The sequence below is a fragment of the Eurosta solidaginis genome, chromosome 5, assembly GCF_040869045.1.
Source record: "Eurosta solidaginis isolate ZX-2024a chromosome 5, ASM4086904v1, whole genome shotgun sequence".
Lineage (NCBI taxonomy): Eukaryota > Metazoa > Arthropoda > Insecta > Diptera > Tephritidae > Eurosta > Eurosta solidaginis.
Genome location: NC_090323.1, coordinates 37,417,215 through 37,434,812, shown reverse-complemented (window position 1 = coordinate 37,434,812; position 17,598 = coordinate 37,417,215). Strand labels below are relative to the sequence as shown.

Genomic DNA, 17,598 nt, shown 5'->3' with positions numbered 1-17,598 from the left:
GAGTGGTGTGAAGGCGTTTTCCAGATATCGACCAAAATGTGGACCAGGGTGACCCAGAACATCATCTGTTGGATACCGCTAATTTATTTATATATGTAATACCTGTCAAGATTTTAAGGGTTTTTTATTTCGCCCTGCAGAACTTTTTCATTTTCTTCTACTTAATATGGTAGGTGTCACAACTATTTTACAAAGTTTTTTCTAGAGTTATATTTCGCGTCAATAAACCAATTTAGTTACCATGTCTCATCATCATGGCATTTTTTTAATTTTTCGTAATTTTCGATATCGAAAAAGTGGGCGTGGTCATAGTCGGATTTCGCTCATTTTTCATACCAAGATAAAGTGAGTTCAAGTAAGCACGTGAACTAAGTTCATTAAAGATATGTCGATTTTTGCTCAATTTATCGTGTTAACGGCCATGCGGAAGGACAGACGGACGACTGTGTATAAAAACTGGGCGTGGCATCAACCGATTTCGCCCATTTTCACAGAAAACAGTTAACGTCATAAAATCTATGCCACTACCAAATTTCAAAAGGATTGGTTAATTTTTGTTCGACTTATGGTGTTAAAAGTATCCTAGACAAATTAAATGAAAAAGGGCGGAGCCACGCCCATTTTGAAATTTTCTTTTATTTTTGTATTTTGTTGCACCATATCATTAGTGGAGTTGAATGTTGACATAATTTACTTGAATACTGTTAAGATATTAAATTTTTTGTTAAAATTTTACTTTAAAAAATTTTTTTTTTTAAAAGTGGGCGTGGTCCTTCTCCGATTTTGCTAACTTTTATTAAGCGTACATATAGTAATAGGAGTAACGTTCCTGGCAAATTTCATCATGACATCTTCAACGACTGCCAAATTACAGCTTGCAAAATTTTTAAATTACCTTCTTTTAAAAGTGGGCGGTGCCACGCCCATTGTCCAAAATTTTACTAATTTTCTATTCTGCGTCATAAGTTCAACTCATCTACCAAGTTCCGTCGCTTTAGCTGTCTTCTGTAATGAATTATCGCACTTTTTCGGTTTTTCGAAATTTTCGATATCGAAAAAGTGGGCGTGGTTATAGTCCGATATCGTTCATTTTAAATAGCGATCTGAGATGAGTGCTCAGGAACCTACGTACCAAATTTCATCAAGATACCTCAAAACTTACTCAAGTTATCGTGTTAACGGGCGGACATGGCCCAATCAAATTTTTTTCGATCCTGATTATTTTGATATATGGAAGTCTATATCTATCTCGATTCCTTTATATATGTACAACCAACCGTTATCCAATCAAACTTAATATACTCTGTGAGCTCTGCTGAACTGAGTATAAAAATTATTAGAAATTTGCGTTTTTACAACCCTCTTTTAAAACCAAAGCATGACTGTGATGCATTTGCATGTAGTAAAATTGCTTGTGTTGTTTTTTTTAAGCCACTACAAGACACAGCAGGTAGAATTGAAATTGCCTCTACCCAAAAGTTCGACCCAAAGGGGGGGACATCAGAATTAGTTTTAGAGGTATGGTTCCTTCGGCAAAGTTTCTTATTTTGATGCCTAGAATACGATTTTCACAGAGCAATGAGCGATTTTTAAATCGACCCGCCCTACTGTACAACCAACCGTTATTCAATCAGAGTTAATCCACTCTGTGTGCAAAGCACGCTGAGTATAAAAATTCTGCACAAATGTGTTACTAATGGCGAGTTAACTTTTTACAAAGGTGGTTGGATGAAAATCAAGCCACACCTTTCTATGCTCGGTTTAGCTTGCGATTCCTACACATTGATAAAAGTTTTTATGCAGACGTAGAAAGGATTGCGTTGAATTAATATAAAGTTTTTTTGGCTAAAATTTATTTAAGAGAATTATTCATTTATATAGAATTTCATATTCGTACGGTAGCAGTGATTTTGTTCTGTAGGCTGGATACGATAAGGACGGTTTCAATAGAAATAGCTGCAGACCCAGAACGTTTTGAAGTTGAGGACATTGAGCGGTGGCATACTAAAAGCTTTTGTTGGGTGGGGTGGCATCTTTCCGAATTGAAGGCGTCTGAAATAAGCTTTGCATTCGGTGTCACAAAAAATGTGCTCGATAGTATTGCCCAGTCCACACAATCCAAACGCACAGCTGCGGGGAAACAAAAAAAGCAGTGGAAATTTTTAGCAAATTTCATCAAGCAAATTCATTTGTTTTAAGTTCCATAACTTGAGAAAAAATTTCCTCGAATTTTGAAACTGAAATTATGCAAAATGAAACTTTGAAAAAAATTCGAGAAATTTATCGAGTTTTCATAATTTTTTTGAGTATACAGCTTTATAATCAACAAAGAGCAGATGTCCCTCATGCGCATTGATTTTTGACAATTTTCTTTTCGAATTTTATTTTAGATTTTCTTCCATACGAAGAGCGCAAAACTTTTTTTATATGCAAGAAAATTTGAAACACGCTGCAGGTAAAAAATAATCTAAAATTATTGCGAAATTTGAGAGACCTACCATAGTTGTAAGGCTGAAATTGATTTGGCTGAAACCACTAAATAAAAAATTCGAGATTTTCGTAAAATTTCTTTGAGTTTTGGAAATTTTTCGAAAACGTTTTTGAGACTCTTTTGTATGGTTTCAGTTAAAAAATTCATGGAAGTTTTGTTTTTTAAATTGTGTAAAACAAAAAAAAAAATAATAATAATTTGGAGAGAATTTAAACAATGTGACATCAGGACCGACAAGGCGACAGCTGTTTTGATTATTGCTAGGTGATCTCTTCAAAGTTATTTCTCCCGAGGTAAGTTTACTAAGTCTTTAGAAGGGTTATCCCTTCCTCCAAACCTAAAAAGCGAATCCCCTTTTTTATTTAACTTATACTTATCGAAGCTCCCTTTCGTTCCAGAAGAAGTCAACATTGTATCCTACGCCGATGACTGTGCACGATAAGGGCCACAGGTCCCTGCCCAACCATCGATAAGCTATGTAATAAAATAAAAAACAGCTATCTTCCTGATCTCTCCATTTTTTGCGCCATCGACCTGTTATGTTCGATCAGTATCTACATTTTGGCGAGCATGCAACCGCAATTGTCCCAAAAATCCAGATCAGTAATAAAATCATCAAACCTCTTGCAGGCAACACTTAGGGTATAGGCGAAGAAACGCTCAATACCATTATCAAAGCAATTGACATACGGATTGCATGCTACGCGTTCCCGATATGGTCGCCAAGCCTAGAGGCTACTGACTGAAAGAAAATACAGGCCTGTTAAAACACCAGTTACAGAATCGCTATGGGCTGCCTTCTTATGTCCCCAGAACACCTCCTACACAGTGAGGCAAGAATACTCCCCATTAGGGAGAGAAATGAAATGCTAAACAAACAGTTTCTGTTGAACACCCAGATCCCTGGGCATCTCAACAGCCATCTCATGGAAGAGCCCCACCTCCAAAACGCTAAAGAAGTCATCTCCGCAAGCATTATGAGGAAATACGGCACCTGAGAATACAGCCGTATGAAGAAAAAAATATATAAACAGGTCGTCAGTGACAGCCATAAAAAGGCCTTGTACCTATATGCCAGGAATTGCGCGGCGAGCCAAGTTCTTAAAGATAAATACTCTGAACTCGCAGAAGAGAAAAGCACTCTCCTTAGAGCGATGCCGCGTCACTCTAGCTCAACTTCGATGTGGATACTGTACAGGTTAGACTCTTACTTATCCAGAATCAACCGCGACATACATAATGTATGTATATCCTGCGTGCAACGTTTCCTCATATGACAAAAACCATCTCTTCAGTTGTAGTGTGGAATCTACGCCTCTTACGTACCTTTCACTCTGGTCCATCCCTGTTGAAACTGCAGGCTTCCTTGAACTCCCATGATGACTATATTGATGACAATTTGTAAGTTGTCGCATCTATTGGATAGGGCTCAGCCGTGCTACAACAACAAAAACAACAATGCGTTTGTTTAGTATTTTTGATAATTTTTACTGCACATGATTTATAGTTTCTATCTGTAACAAAAATATTTCAAAAACAAAAACTAAATAAAATCACATCATTCGTTTATCTTAGCAAGATTCACCAGTTCATACAATGTTTGCGTATTGCTCAAATAAACAAAAGTAAATATTGAAAAACAAAATTCTCATAAACTTGAAATGGTAAGACCCATATCAAGTAAGCATATTTATTACCTTTTAACCACGTGAGTATAACCAAAAACGGTATTTATCAAATTACACGCTCTACATACTATATAGTAAATATCGGCACACACATACATACAAACATGCATTCTAGTATACTAAAAAGTTTAACAGCATATAATATAAAGCTCGACAGCCAAATAAGTTGCAAAGTCATAAAGTTGAAAATGATTTCATTGACACCTTTTTATGGCTTTAGGAAAATTGAATTAACAATGAATTACTTTGCAATTTGAAATGCTAAAGAGAAGATTGAATGAAGAGAAAAACCAAAGAAGCTAATCATACACATAAAAAGGAGTTTGAAATTTGTAAAAATTTTAGATTGAAGCTTTCTAGATTTTCGAAGCTTTATTGTTACTGCTAAGAGTTGCGCATTGAAGGACACACATTGAAGAGACACTACTTGATATTCAACAAATATATATTTTAGTAAAGAAGGTCTGAACTACTGAACATGCTTTCGAATTAGTTTGTAAGACATTACCCTATTACAAATCATAATGAAATCGGCTTATTAATGTCATCTTTCCAATGTGTCTAAGATGGTTTTATATAACCTCATATTTATTTCAAATATGAATAAAATCGGTTGGTAAAAACTTCAGTACGTAATAATCTTCGGAACTGTCTCAGCTGCAGATAATCGTTTTCGAAATCACTCGCTTGTACCTTCACATACATGCCTGCATTATGAAAAGGCATTTAGTAGTTTTTGTTAACAATTAATGTTACTTGTTGCTTGCGTTTATGAAGCTTTACGGCCGAGAAATTAGAAGGCAAAATCAAATTTTCCCTTTTCCCTCCTACGCGTTTCGACGCTCTCACGTCTTCCTCAGGGAGTCAAATTATTTTGATGTTGCTTTCCCCGGCCCTTAATTCAGAACCTTCGGTATGATAGGCGCGGACTCTATGACCACATCACGCCAGCCACCGAGCTGGACTGCAGGCCAACTTTTAAAATGAAAGGAAAAGTGTATAATATGACGTGTAGTATTTTTAATTGAAAATCAAAATACCTCAGAACCAAAGTAGGGGCCAGTTTATGTATGACGCCGTGACACTCGGTCACCAATATATAATACCAAAAAATTTATAAAGGCATTCAGGTTTACTGCCGCTTAATGAAGTGAATGAATGCTTTTAAAAGATAGGAAGTTTTTGTCACAAGAGAAAAAATAACATAATTTGCTCCTAAATGAAGTAGATGCGTCACACAAGCATGGTCAGATAGTATAAGCAAAATGAACATTTAGAAATAAGGAGATCTTATTGCGCTTTTTTTAGACACCAAAAAGTAATAAACAAACAATTCAGCGCATATTCAGCAAATTCGCATTGCCTTATAAATATCCCATAAACTGTTTAACATTTTTACAGACCAACCAGTGCCGTCTAATACCTCAGATTATATCAATGCAAAAAGGACACTTCTCACGCTTTTCGGGGCAATAAAATGTCATAAAAAAGCAATTCAGCGCATATACAGCGCTGCGCGTTATTTATTAAATAATCCTATTATTTACGTTAAAATGCGTGAGAAAATTTGCACGTTTTGTTTTCCAAAACTAAATTCAGCTAAACTTCTATTAAAAGCATAGAAACAAGGCCAAGCTTATTATAAAATATGTTGTAGTCTGCATTTTTAGGCATTCAGCGCTTGCTTTCAATCGGACGTTCTCCTACTTTTTATCCAAATAGAGTGAAAAAATTGTACGAGCTCAAACTTCGTTCAGTAAACTGCTTACAATGTCTGTTCAATTACGAATTACTCGAACGCATCTTTGTTTCCTTTTTCACTTATGACTTACAAAGTTTCACTTGTGTGGGGGTGTGAACATCCCTTCTAAATAAACTTTGAAATTTTTTACATAAGACGTTTTTTACACTGCACAAACTCCAAATGTGTTTTAGTTGCAACTCAGCTAAAAACTACAAAAAATGTTTGTGTCTTAATTAAATAAAAATGTAAATTCAGCGGAAAATATTTCAAAGCTGATGCTATTTCTGATACGGTTCTGCGTAGAGATAAAGATATGAATTAGCGCTTATATTGCTCAAAATCAGGCATTACAGAGTATAAGTAACAATTAGTTTGTGTTTGTCTTTGTCATTCACGACAGTGTGCGTATTAGTGTTGTAGTTTTAAACTCCTAAGTCATATTCAGCATCATGCTGGAATCGTATTTCTACTTTCCTAGTATACAGTAAAAACATTCTTGATATATAGGTACAATTGAGCGCAATTCAGCAAATCTCAATACAATTCAGCGCAATTCAGTAGCGTTGAGCACACGCTAAAACTCTTCTATCTACTTTATCTTTGCTTTTTAATTAGTAATCTTGAAAAATGTAAGCCACTAAATGAATTCAGCGGGGTTCATGGTCGTTTTGCTTCAAGATTACTTCAAGCTCAGTATAACTGGCGTATATGCCTTCTTAAGCTCCTCTTCAGTACGCATCAAGAAAGTCAAGAGTGTTTATGTAACTTTATCGACTAAAATTGATATTTAGTTTACTTAAGCGCACCTAAGTCACCTTAACGTCATATATTTCGCTATTTAAATATTATAGCTTTCAAAGCAAAAGTATCACTTACGAACTTACTTATTTGAAAGCCTATTCCACGCACAGTGACCAACAAGCACGTCGCTTATCCGCAAATGAATTCATTGTCAATTACATAAACCGGCATAGTTATTAGCGTTTTGGTGGTCACCATTTTGCCTCAAAGTGATGGAATCCAATAGTGAATGCTATTTGTGTAGCGCTTCGCTTGCAAGCAAGTAACTGTAAAATCGCTTTCGAAGAAGCGCATATGATGTGGATAAATTTACTTATATTTACACATTTTCTTATTTACAACTTAACCACTTACTTTCACCAATAAATGCTGCATATCAATATAAGCACTTAAGTACGTAAATAAATATGTACATATGCACTTACATTCGCATTCATATCAGCATTATTTGCATTCGACATTCGCCGTTCGCCGTTCGCATGCTAAGGCAATCATTCAACTCAATTCGAAACGTAGTTGGATGCGCTGCATTTCTATTCGTTGCGCATGCGCAGGCAATTCATTGACTGTCTCAAAATGTATGGCCAGCAGTTGATTACTAAAGTTAAAATATTTACAATAACTGCTTTCGTGCGCCGTCGTCATTCATGCATCCTTACTTACTTTTCCATAGACTTGGGTATTTATTTGAAGACTCATATTTTTACTTAATGTTCACACTTAAGCTTTATATGTAAAAAGTGTGACTTGAATATCAATTAGCTATTTAACCACTTCGTCGATTGAGCGAGTTAAAAAAAATTACAAAAGTTGACTCGATTATCATATTTCCGTTATACTTATTTGAAAAGATATGGCATTGCTTCCGCTATTTAAAATTAACAAGTAAGGGTGTCTAAGTTAGGGTGTAACCGAACATTAGATACTCAGCATGAGTTTCAGTTGTACAGTTCATTTCAGTTAAATTACTTTTTCGAACTTTGTAACGAGGGATTCTATTTATTTTCTTAGAATCTCAACTAAAAATGCGAATTTCTTTATCGGAATAGGGGCGTGGCACCGCCCATTAAAAAACAATTTCTCCTAAGTTGCTCTTACAATAAAAATTGGTAAGTGAATTATCATTGATACAAAACAATATTTCGCTAAGATACAGCTTATTGTTCTAGTCTACGACCCTTTTGAATATGTTTTGCATAAAAGTGGGCGTGGTCCTTAACCGATCCGTACATTTTTACTAGAAATATTTCCTGCTATAAAGAAAATATGTATTCCCAGTTTTATTAATGTAATTATAAAACAATTTTACTTCGAGTAATGGCTCCCACAAAACAAAAATTGCTTAGTCAAAAAAGGGGCAGTGCCACGCCCATTTTAAACAATTTAAATATTTTTTTACTTTTTGTAATAATTCCATTTAGAAATTAAAATGATATTAAGCTCTTTTTGCAAAGGTATAGCTTATTATATTCGTTGTTGATGTTGTTGTTGTAGCGATAAGGCCGAAAGGCCTTGGGGAGTGTTATCGATTTCGATGGTCCTTTGCCGGATGCAGATCCGGTACGGTAACAAGCACCATTAAGGTAATAGCCCGACCATCTCAGGAACGATTTGGTATGACCACATGAAACCTTCTAGGCCATCCCGCGCTCACACCCCCTAGATCCATGAGGAACTTGGGGTCGCCAGAGCCTCGGCTGTTAAAAAAACAGCATTCGCCAAGGGTAGGTGAGGTTGACAATTGGGTTGGAGAACCTACATATATATTGCGCTACACAACCCCTAAAACATATATGTAATACTCCTATATTGCTAGTAGAAAATACTCGGAATGAGTTTTGAATTCTAAATCAAAGCATCAATTTGGTATTTTATTTTTATATTCAAAGCCCCCTAACCCGATGGGGTCTTACTATATTCGTCTAAGACCATTTTAAAACTTATATATAAATGTGGGCGTGGTCCATAACCGATCTCGCTCATTTTTTTCTAGAAATATTTCCTGCTATAAGGAAAATATGTATACCAAATCGTATTAAGAACCGTTAATTTTTCTTCGTGTTATGGCCATTGAAACATAGAAAATTGCTTAGGCATAAAAAGGCCGGTTCCACGCCTATTTTAGAAAATTTGAATTTTTCCTATTTCTTGTTATAATTCCATTTATAAAAATAAAATTTATTTTGGAAAAATTTAGCTTAATTTATTCATCCTGTTACGTGACTGACTTGTTGGGGTGGTGAGGAGCGGCGGCAAGCAGGTATGCTTGCGGGCCCAGGCTAGCTCGTCGTCTTGGGCGGGGTATTGCACCACCGACCTCACCCGCAGCCACATGAACAAAAAGAGGGTTCATACCTGCATGTGTAAGGAAAGGAGAGAAAAAGCTGAAAAAGATAGAAATAAACGTGAGGGGCAAAGTTAGAAGGGGAAAGCCTAAGGGACAGAAAAAGCTGGAGGCCTGTCCTGTCAGGTGGAGTCTACCCTCCCTCTGCAGTGCAACTTGTACTGCACCGTGGGCACTGTGCTGACTCCTATCTACTTACAGTGCCCCCAAACCTGACCTGAGTCTGTCCATCCGTCAATAAGTCATTTCCCTATTACTCACCTTCACCTTACCTTACCGCGCGCAAGCGCAGCACCAACACCAAAATTCGACTTAGCCCTGCATTATGAATGTCTTAAAATTTCATCCAAACATAATTCTTATAATTTATTTACAAAATTTTTGGTTTACAAATTACCGACTAATACCCTACTACCAGTTCAATAATTTCAATAAAACTTTAAACTCAAAGTTTACTACAAAATAATTTTCCAAGGGCTTCAAAAGTTTACTCAAAGTAACAATAAAAAAATTGCTCAAACTTAATGCTAACTTTTATTACTGGCGAACATTAAAAATTCATAAGAGTGCAAGAACCAGTAGATACATTCCAAATTCAATTCTATAAAAAAAAATACCTACGGCTAATAGACAAAGTGTCTGGTCTCAAAGAAAAAAATTAAACTTTTAGGGCCACCCTAATGCGGTATTATTAATAGGAGCTAATTCTAATTCTAAAGGTACAAATTCAAATAAAATAAAATAAGAGGGCGAATAAAAAAAAATTCAAGTACCCTAATCCCTGACCTACCGCAACCGCTCAAATAAACATAAGATCAATTATGTACACAGCAAAAGTAGGTCAACAAGGAAAAGAATTTATGTGTATATGCAAACAAATGGTATGTATGTAAGTGCAAATGTACGTTTGTGACGTTTTTCATGCATGCACATATGTTCGTTGCAATCTGTTTTTATTTTTCTGATTTGCTAATTCCTGTTCTATTTTTGCAAGGGCAGGAATCTGTGCTAACACATGTACATACAACTAAACAGGTGTATTTTGATAAATTTTAACGTTTCACTCAAAACACTCACCAAGTTACTCTTCTCATCCAACGGCGCCGCTGCAGTTGAGTAGCTGAAAAAAAACTCAAACACACATATATACATACATACATAAAGCTACCCTCAATTACTCAGCCAGATCGCTCGCTTGCGATCTTGCTTTATGAGTTAATTAGTATGTTGCTTATGTCCGGACGATAATGCACGCGGCCAAATGAAACAAACACTGGTGTATGCAAAGATGCTTAATAAAAAGGTAACGAACAGAAAACTTATAAGAAACAAAGAAGGCAGGTGATACCAAAAGTATAAAACAAAGCTTTATACTTTTAGTGCCAACCGATGTGTTTAAAATTAAAAGAAAAAATTTGCCGACAAAAAGGTAAAAAAAAAGAAAAAAAGGCATGTGCTTAGAGAATTCTGAAAGCAAGTAGGAATTCAAGCGCATAAGAAAAAAGTTAAAACATATGAAAAATTAGGAGAGGTGGCCTGTCGGAGGCAAATGTCAAAGGAAATAGGAAATTGAATAAAAGAATCAAAAACGAATGACATGAATAAAACTGTGTAGGTAAAAAAACTTACCCGAAGAAGAGAAAAAAATTTACGGAATTGAATAAAAAATGTATAACCCTAAAACGAATCGAAGGGATTCAAAGCGAAAAATTAAAATTATGAGAAAACTAAAGCAGCAAAAAGTTGAAATGCCCTTATGCCCCTATACCCCTGTTGCAGTACCTTTTCCTTCGTTTTTGTGACCCTAGGCTGAGCAGATATTGCTAAGTTTCTTTTCTTTCTTTCACAAAAAATTAAGATATAAGTCATATACATATATATGTACCATAACTAAAAGAAGTCCAAAAAGTTGATGTTGATGTTGTTGTGGTTGTTGGTGGCCTCTGCAATCGCGGTCGCAAGGGAGATGTTGTGCGCTTGATACCATAAAGCTGATATCACCAGTGATCGTGAGTATGGCTGATAGAAAAAAAATACTCGAACTCAGAAGTTGTAGTTGTCGTTACTGCTGGGACCGAGTATCACCAAAAGCATGCATCGCAGTTGTTGTTGTTGGCGTTGCGCCGCCAAAAAGAAGAAGTTGTATCTCTTGCTGGAAGATTTTGGTGTTGCCGTTGTTGTTGTGATGTCAATATATCGCCGGTACGAATGTAGTAGTTGTTGAGCGTTATTTAATAATATAAAAATAACTACCGGTTGTGGTTGTTGCGGTATATTGCCAATAAAAAAGGTGCTGTAGTGGTTTTTGTTGTGAAGTGCGCTACCAATTAAAATTTTATTGTAGTGCGTGGCAGTTGTTGTTGGGCGCTATGTCGCCGAAATCCGCGCCCAGTGGGTCTTTCCCAACGAAAAATCAATTGTTCGCTGAAATTAAATACAAAAGAAAACCTATTTAGAAATTCAAAAGTAAAAGCGTATCTATGTACATGTACCCAATTGCCTACGGATTTCTTGTCTGCATAGTCATATATTCATCTACATACATATATTTGTATGCAGAGATGTATATGTCGATGCAAGTTTTCTTTTGGCTTGCTTGGCAAATTGGCTATATAGAAGCCAACTTCCCAGTGGGCATGCCAAGTGGAAAAAAAACAAATCCAAAGCCAAAGGAAACCATTAGACTTACCTGGTTTTCAGCTGTTGTGACACGCGTTGTAGTTTAGTTTATTTCTGCTGTAATGGTCCGGATCGGGTGCTAGGTGGAAAACCAGATTTATTTGGTTTTAACGTTCGCGATACACTTTTCGCCGCGCACTACTCAAAAAAAACTTTAGCTGGCCAAACGATTTAGAATACAGGCTTTAACTCCGGTTTGAGGCGCGCACTAAAAACTTGGTGTAATTACAATAATTTTAAGTATTTCACACTTTGCACTTACACGCACTGGCACTGATAAAATGATACTTTGGCCCGTTGGCTGATTTTCCCCCTTCTTATAGCCACCGCCGTGGTAAGAAACGTTACCCAGAAACGGAAAATTTTTACCATTACATGCCAAACTTTCTTTTCGGCTTTCCCGTATTTTCCATCTATACAATCATGCACTCATACATTCATACGCTTATCGCTCCACAAAACGAACACCTACACAGATACATTTGGTTCGTGCCTTGACCGCTTACACTGATGCATTCACACGTTCATAGCCTTTCACAAATACACATCCACATACATAATACCGAACAGAACAAACACATAGTTACATATCATTCGTCAAGGCTGCTAGGTTGTTAGCAACATGGTGAAATTTTTCTTATTATAACAACATGATGCCAAGCGCAACATCTTATTTCCGTTGCAACATTGTGTTCACTACAGGTACAATGTTGTCAATGTTAATGTTATCATGTTAATATTATTTTAATGGCAACATTGCGGCTAAGGCACGGACCTGGACACAAAACACATAAACACATAGACGCATATACACTCTGCCACTCAGTTAGGCCAGTATGGAGACAGGCTGTCGTTACAATCCACAACCCTTTTAAAAATCTTTTATAAAAAAGTGGGCGTGGTCTTTACCCGATTTCGTTAATTTTTCTTAGAAGCATTCCTTATAGTAAAGGCAACCTACATGCCGAATTTTGTTATGATAGGTTTAACGGTTTTTGATTTGTGATTAATAATGTTTGTAAAATTTATCATAAGTGGGCGGTGCCACGCCCATTTTAAATTTTTTATCAAGAGTTTCAATATCAGTCCACACATCAATTTCAACATTCTAGGCGTATTATTTACTAAACAATCAGGTTTTTTATGTTTTCCAAAATGTTATATACATAAAAAGTGGGCGATTAGATATCTCAGAATTAACTCAAGGACATGGCTAAATCAGCTCCTTGGTTCATCAGAAGCATTTGGATATAGGGAAGTCTATATTTATCTCGATTCGTTTATACCGCTATGATCAACCGTTATGTTACCAAAGTTAATATACTCTGTGTGCAAAGCAAGAGCGGAAATTGCAGGACTCTCCATCATGGAGAACTAGCACCTTCTACCATAGACCCATGAATACCTCTACCTTGAGGGCCCAGAAATTGTTAGCCGAAAGATGTTTCGTTCTTCTTAATTACTGGGCAATCGAGTCATTGAAGCGTCTTTCATGAAGAACTAACAGCCATAAAGAAGGCTTTTCGAGAGCTTCTGTTCTCACGCCCGCTGCAATTTGCTCCGACAGTTAAGCAGCGATCAAAGTACTTCAAGGCAGGAGCACTTTCTCGGTTCATTTCAATAATAATGTGGGTACCGGGTCACTGTGGTGTATTTGGGAACTGTGACAGCCGCTGTAGAAATCGAGATAATTCGCACATCGCTCCTCCTCTTACCATTTGCAAACACTTCCTTTTGCCTGTGATTACCGGGAAAGCCAAAGGCAGATGGGCACTGGAACCTAACTGTGAGGTGTCACGACAAACCTGTTCTCTCACAAATGAGAACCGCACTACGTGCCTTATCTATCTCAATCGTCTCTCCTTAGATACATTAATTGGTACATTAACGTGATACTGGCTGATTAGAGTACATGGCGAATATATGGGAATATTAACCAATGACTTCCATCGAGACTGTAGAGATGAGGAGGAGATAAAAAGTGTTAAATATTTCCTCTGCACATGCCCGGCTTTAGCCAGAGCACGCATGCAATGTCTGAGCAAGCACTTCACTGGATGTTTATCGGAGCTTGGCTCAACTAAAATTGAACTTATCCTGCGCCACATTAGATATACAAATAAGTTGAAGTTTTAATATTGTAACGACTTTTGGGGAAACTCGGCTTATTTGAAACCTTCTTCTAGCGTTCGATCCCTAAACTGTTGAATGAAACACTCCAATATTCAGTATTGCCATTTGGTCTTTATTTAGATTGCTTCGGGAGTATTACTTCACAATTATACTTCACAACCAATAGCGTGCTTAAATCAAAACTGATTAATTATTACTCAGCTTGCGCTGCTTTTATACTCTCGCTGCTTTTATAATTTCGTGAACAGTTGTAGCTCATGCTTAGTAGACAAAGATACATGTATATCTGTAGTCCACGCCTCTGCCATAGCCATATGCGTGTGTATGTGTGAGTAACTACCAGACCTCTAAAGAAAAAGTACCAGTACAAGTACAAGTATCAGTACCTCAGTACTTCGAAAAATGAGTACAAGTGTAAGTATCGAGGTACTGGTACTTGAATTGTTGAAGTACAAGTAAAGTACTTGTAAGTACTTTCGAAGTACTTTGATAAGTACTGAACGGTTTTGAAGCGGATCAACCAGCACCCTTACGATCACCTAACTTTGAAAAAATGGTTCAAGAAGAGTTTTCAGGTTTTTTAATGATACATCAACAGATTTCAATATGCCTCAGAGTTATCCTCTTATGATGGACCTATCACTCAAAATGAATACGCCCTCAGCTTCTTCCGACTCAGTAGAGCGTTTATTTTCCTTAGCAGGCATTGTTTATAGTCCTAGAAGGCAATCAATCACGGACTTTTCGTTTGAAAAACTAGTACTAAAGAAGCAAACACAAAAATACTTTAATATTGTTAGCTGTTGTACAATTTATACTTATTTGATATGTTGTTTTACTTCTTGTTGCTTTCTAATACAAATTTTACTCATATTTTGATTTTCCATTTATGAATCAAACTGACATATTTTATTAGAAAAGGTACTTTCGTGTACTTGCAAGTATTTCGAAAGTATATCTACTTGTACTTTCGAATTCGAAGTACAAGTACTGTAGTACTAATACTTTGTACTTAGATTTGAAATACTTGAGTACTTGTACCTATTTGATACTACTTAGTACAAGTATGTACTCAGTACTTTACAGGTCTGGTAACTACTTCGGCTGAGGACCACATGTGTGTGTATGAGATATCTCTTCATTGCCTTGTATGTATGTGTGTAAATTATGAGTGATGTATTCATGTACATAAGTGTAGCTGCTTCATGTTTTTGTTGTTGCGTTATTATTATTATACAAGCACCTGGCCTATGTGCGCCCCACGACTTTGCTAACTTAACATAAACCTGTAATTCCATTCCCCAAGTCTGAGACACATTGTAAATTCAGGAAACTCGGTAATAGATACATTCAAACGCAAGTCTACTACAGCTATTCTCTCCATAAGATTACCGCATCCTTCCTTCTTCTACTTATCCAGTTTGCCCACAATAAATTATTTGATGAGTTCCAGGATTTCCCTAAACGGTTTCTGCTGCTCCCTGCTACATGGCGGCCTCTTGGATATTTAAGACGACGTCTACCTTAAGAGACCTTTTAATTTTCCTGGTACTGGGTCGACATCGCTTGAAACGCTCCTTAAATATTTCAACATGCTACAATGCTTCTCTGAGATAACTGAGCTGTAATCTGGGTGCAAGAGTGCTTAAGGATCCTCAAAACGAACCGATTACAATGCCTCTCTTTTCTTGAAGTCGCACGCATATTGCTTCTTACGTACTCCTATGAAGCCGGAAAATTGGGATATAAGCGCTTCTTGGTGCTCAATTCGATACAGCGATTTCAATGCTCATCGAATTTGCCAAATCCCAGCGATCCATACTGCCTTTCACCTGACCTACTTGACCAAAGGCAAAGCCAGCCTTGGATGTTGTTGTCAGCCCCATGGATTCCTTCGAACAATCGGCGTTACTACCTTTTAAGGCCTTATCGATTGGCGTAAGGTCCTATCCCTCTTGTTTTGGATATGCACAGCTCAAATTCGACCGCCGTTCTCTACCATTGACCGCGTTCACCCCTTCCAACTCGTCCGTAGCTTTGCTAGGTTTTCGCTCAGCATTGGAATGTCCGTGATTCCTGTTGCCATCGCAGTTGTTAGTGTCGTTTATTTTTTTATGTTATATTTTTTGTTATTGCTAAATATGGCTTCAGGATTTCTTTCGAAAACACTTTTTCTTAGAATTCGTCTGGGGAACGCGCTATATTAGAATTATTTCATATAGGCCTTATCTAGCTTCAAAATGTATTGAATTTATGCTTGAATAGAGCAAAACTGAGAATTTAGCATGTAAAAGAATTTTAAATTTATTCAAAAAAAATAAAATTTTATACCGAAAATCTTGACAAGTCATATTTGACTCATCTGGGAGGAGTCATGTATGAATCATTTGAGGGTTAATATTAAACATTATTTTTTCATATATTATCGATACTTCTTTCTCACACCAACACACTTGCTAACATTACTCTCATTCTCTCTTTCCAGAACCTCGGCTACTCTCCAATGAAAATACACAAACTACGCATCATAATCGGCACAATCGTTGCGCTCATCGTAATCGCACTACTCGCTGTGGCATTAACATTTATTTTCAAAGCTGGGGATGAGAATGATGTTATGGCACACGAAAAAGATAACGGTATACATTTAGATGAAGTGATATCAGGTGCATTAGCAGCGCATCGTTTCAATAGCACATGGACGACGGGATCGAGTTTACTCTTTCGTGATAATAATGTAAGTGAACCAAATTTGATATTAATTTGTTCAACTTTTAATGTATGCTAATGTGTATTGTTGTTTTTGCTTGTTGTTGTTCTTTTTTGCTGTTGTTGTTGTTGTTTATTTGTGTTTTCTTCTTACAAACATATGTCTGCTATTAAAGAATCCTCTTAAATTGCAGTCAATTGTCGAATATGATGTAAAAACGAAAAGGAAAAAGGTGCTGATGTATGATGAGCATGTAAGTACAAGTTGCAAGTTAGGTTTACAGGTCTCAAGAAAAGATAAAAGTTCATATGAAAAACCACACGAAGTAAATAGAAAGAATCAAAATTTTCTTAATTAGGTTCACAGGTCTCAAAAACATGAACAGAGTAAAAGAGAGAACATATGACTACATTAATCCCAATTAACTATGAACTGGATTCAATTCACAAATGACTTCCCAAGAAAACAGCACCAAGGGTAGGGTAACCTGCTGAACAAATTAGAAAGTCTGAATAAAAATCAATAATATTTTCAGTCTTAAAAAAGTTAAGGTAGACAAAAAAATACCTAATTTTTTAAATCTGGGTTATAAATATGGGAATTTATATGGCGAGTTTAATGCGCATTTGTGCATTCCCAAATCAGATAGTTAATTCAGAAAACGAAAACTGAAGATAGCATAATGCCGAATTCAGAAAATTTCACAAAGGAATAAAAAAAAATCGTTCCAAAATCATTACAGTTAATACAAATTAAATAAACAAACGTGTGGACAGACGTTAGTGTTAATCTGAATTAAAATTCACTTGATTCGATTTACAATCGGGTCTCACTTCCCCACCGCTAAATCTTTGAAAACGACTTTAATATTAGAACGGCATTATAAATTTTCAAGTTGACCCCAAAACAAGTAGCTAATGGAAATTAAAATGAATAACAGTGTATACAGACGTCGTTACTGCTTTTTTATTAACTCTGCACTCAATTAAATAAAAAAAACTCAACCCA

At 36.3% G+C, this 17,598-nt stretch overlaps 1 long non-coding RNA gene and 1 pseudogene across 1 annotated transcript in view; one reads left to right on the top strand and one right to left on the bottom strand.

Annotated features, from left to right (window-relative positions):
• Nucleotides 1-17,598, top strand: part of LOC137253827 (venom dipeptidyl peptidase 4-like) — an 81,056-nt pseudogene that overhangs the window by 57,994 nt on the left and 5,464 nt on the right.
• Nucleotides 1,906-17,598, bottom strand: part of LOC137253828 (uncharacterized) — a 514,350-nt gene continuing 498,657 nt past the window's right edge. The window contains exons 4-5 of the long non-coding RNA XR_010953896.1: nucleotides 3,818-3,929; nucleotides 1,906-2,130 (exon numbers count right to left, since the gene is read on the bottom strand). This is a non-coding gene — a long non-coding RNA (uncharacterized lncRNA). The remainder of the gene's footprint in view (nucleotides 2,131-3,817; nucleotides 3,930-17,598) is intronic.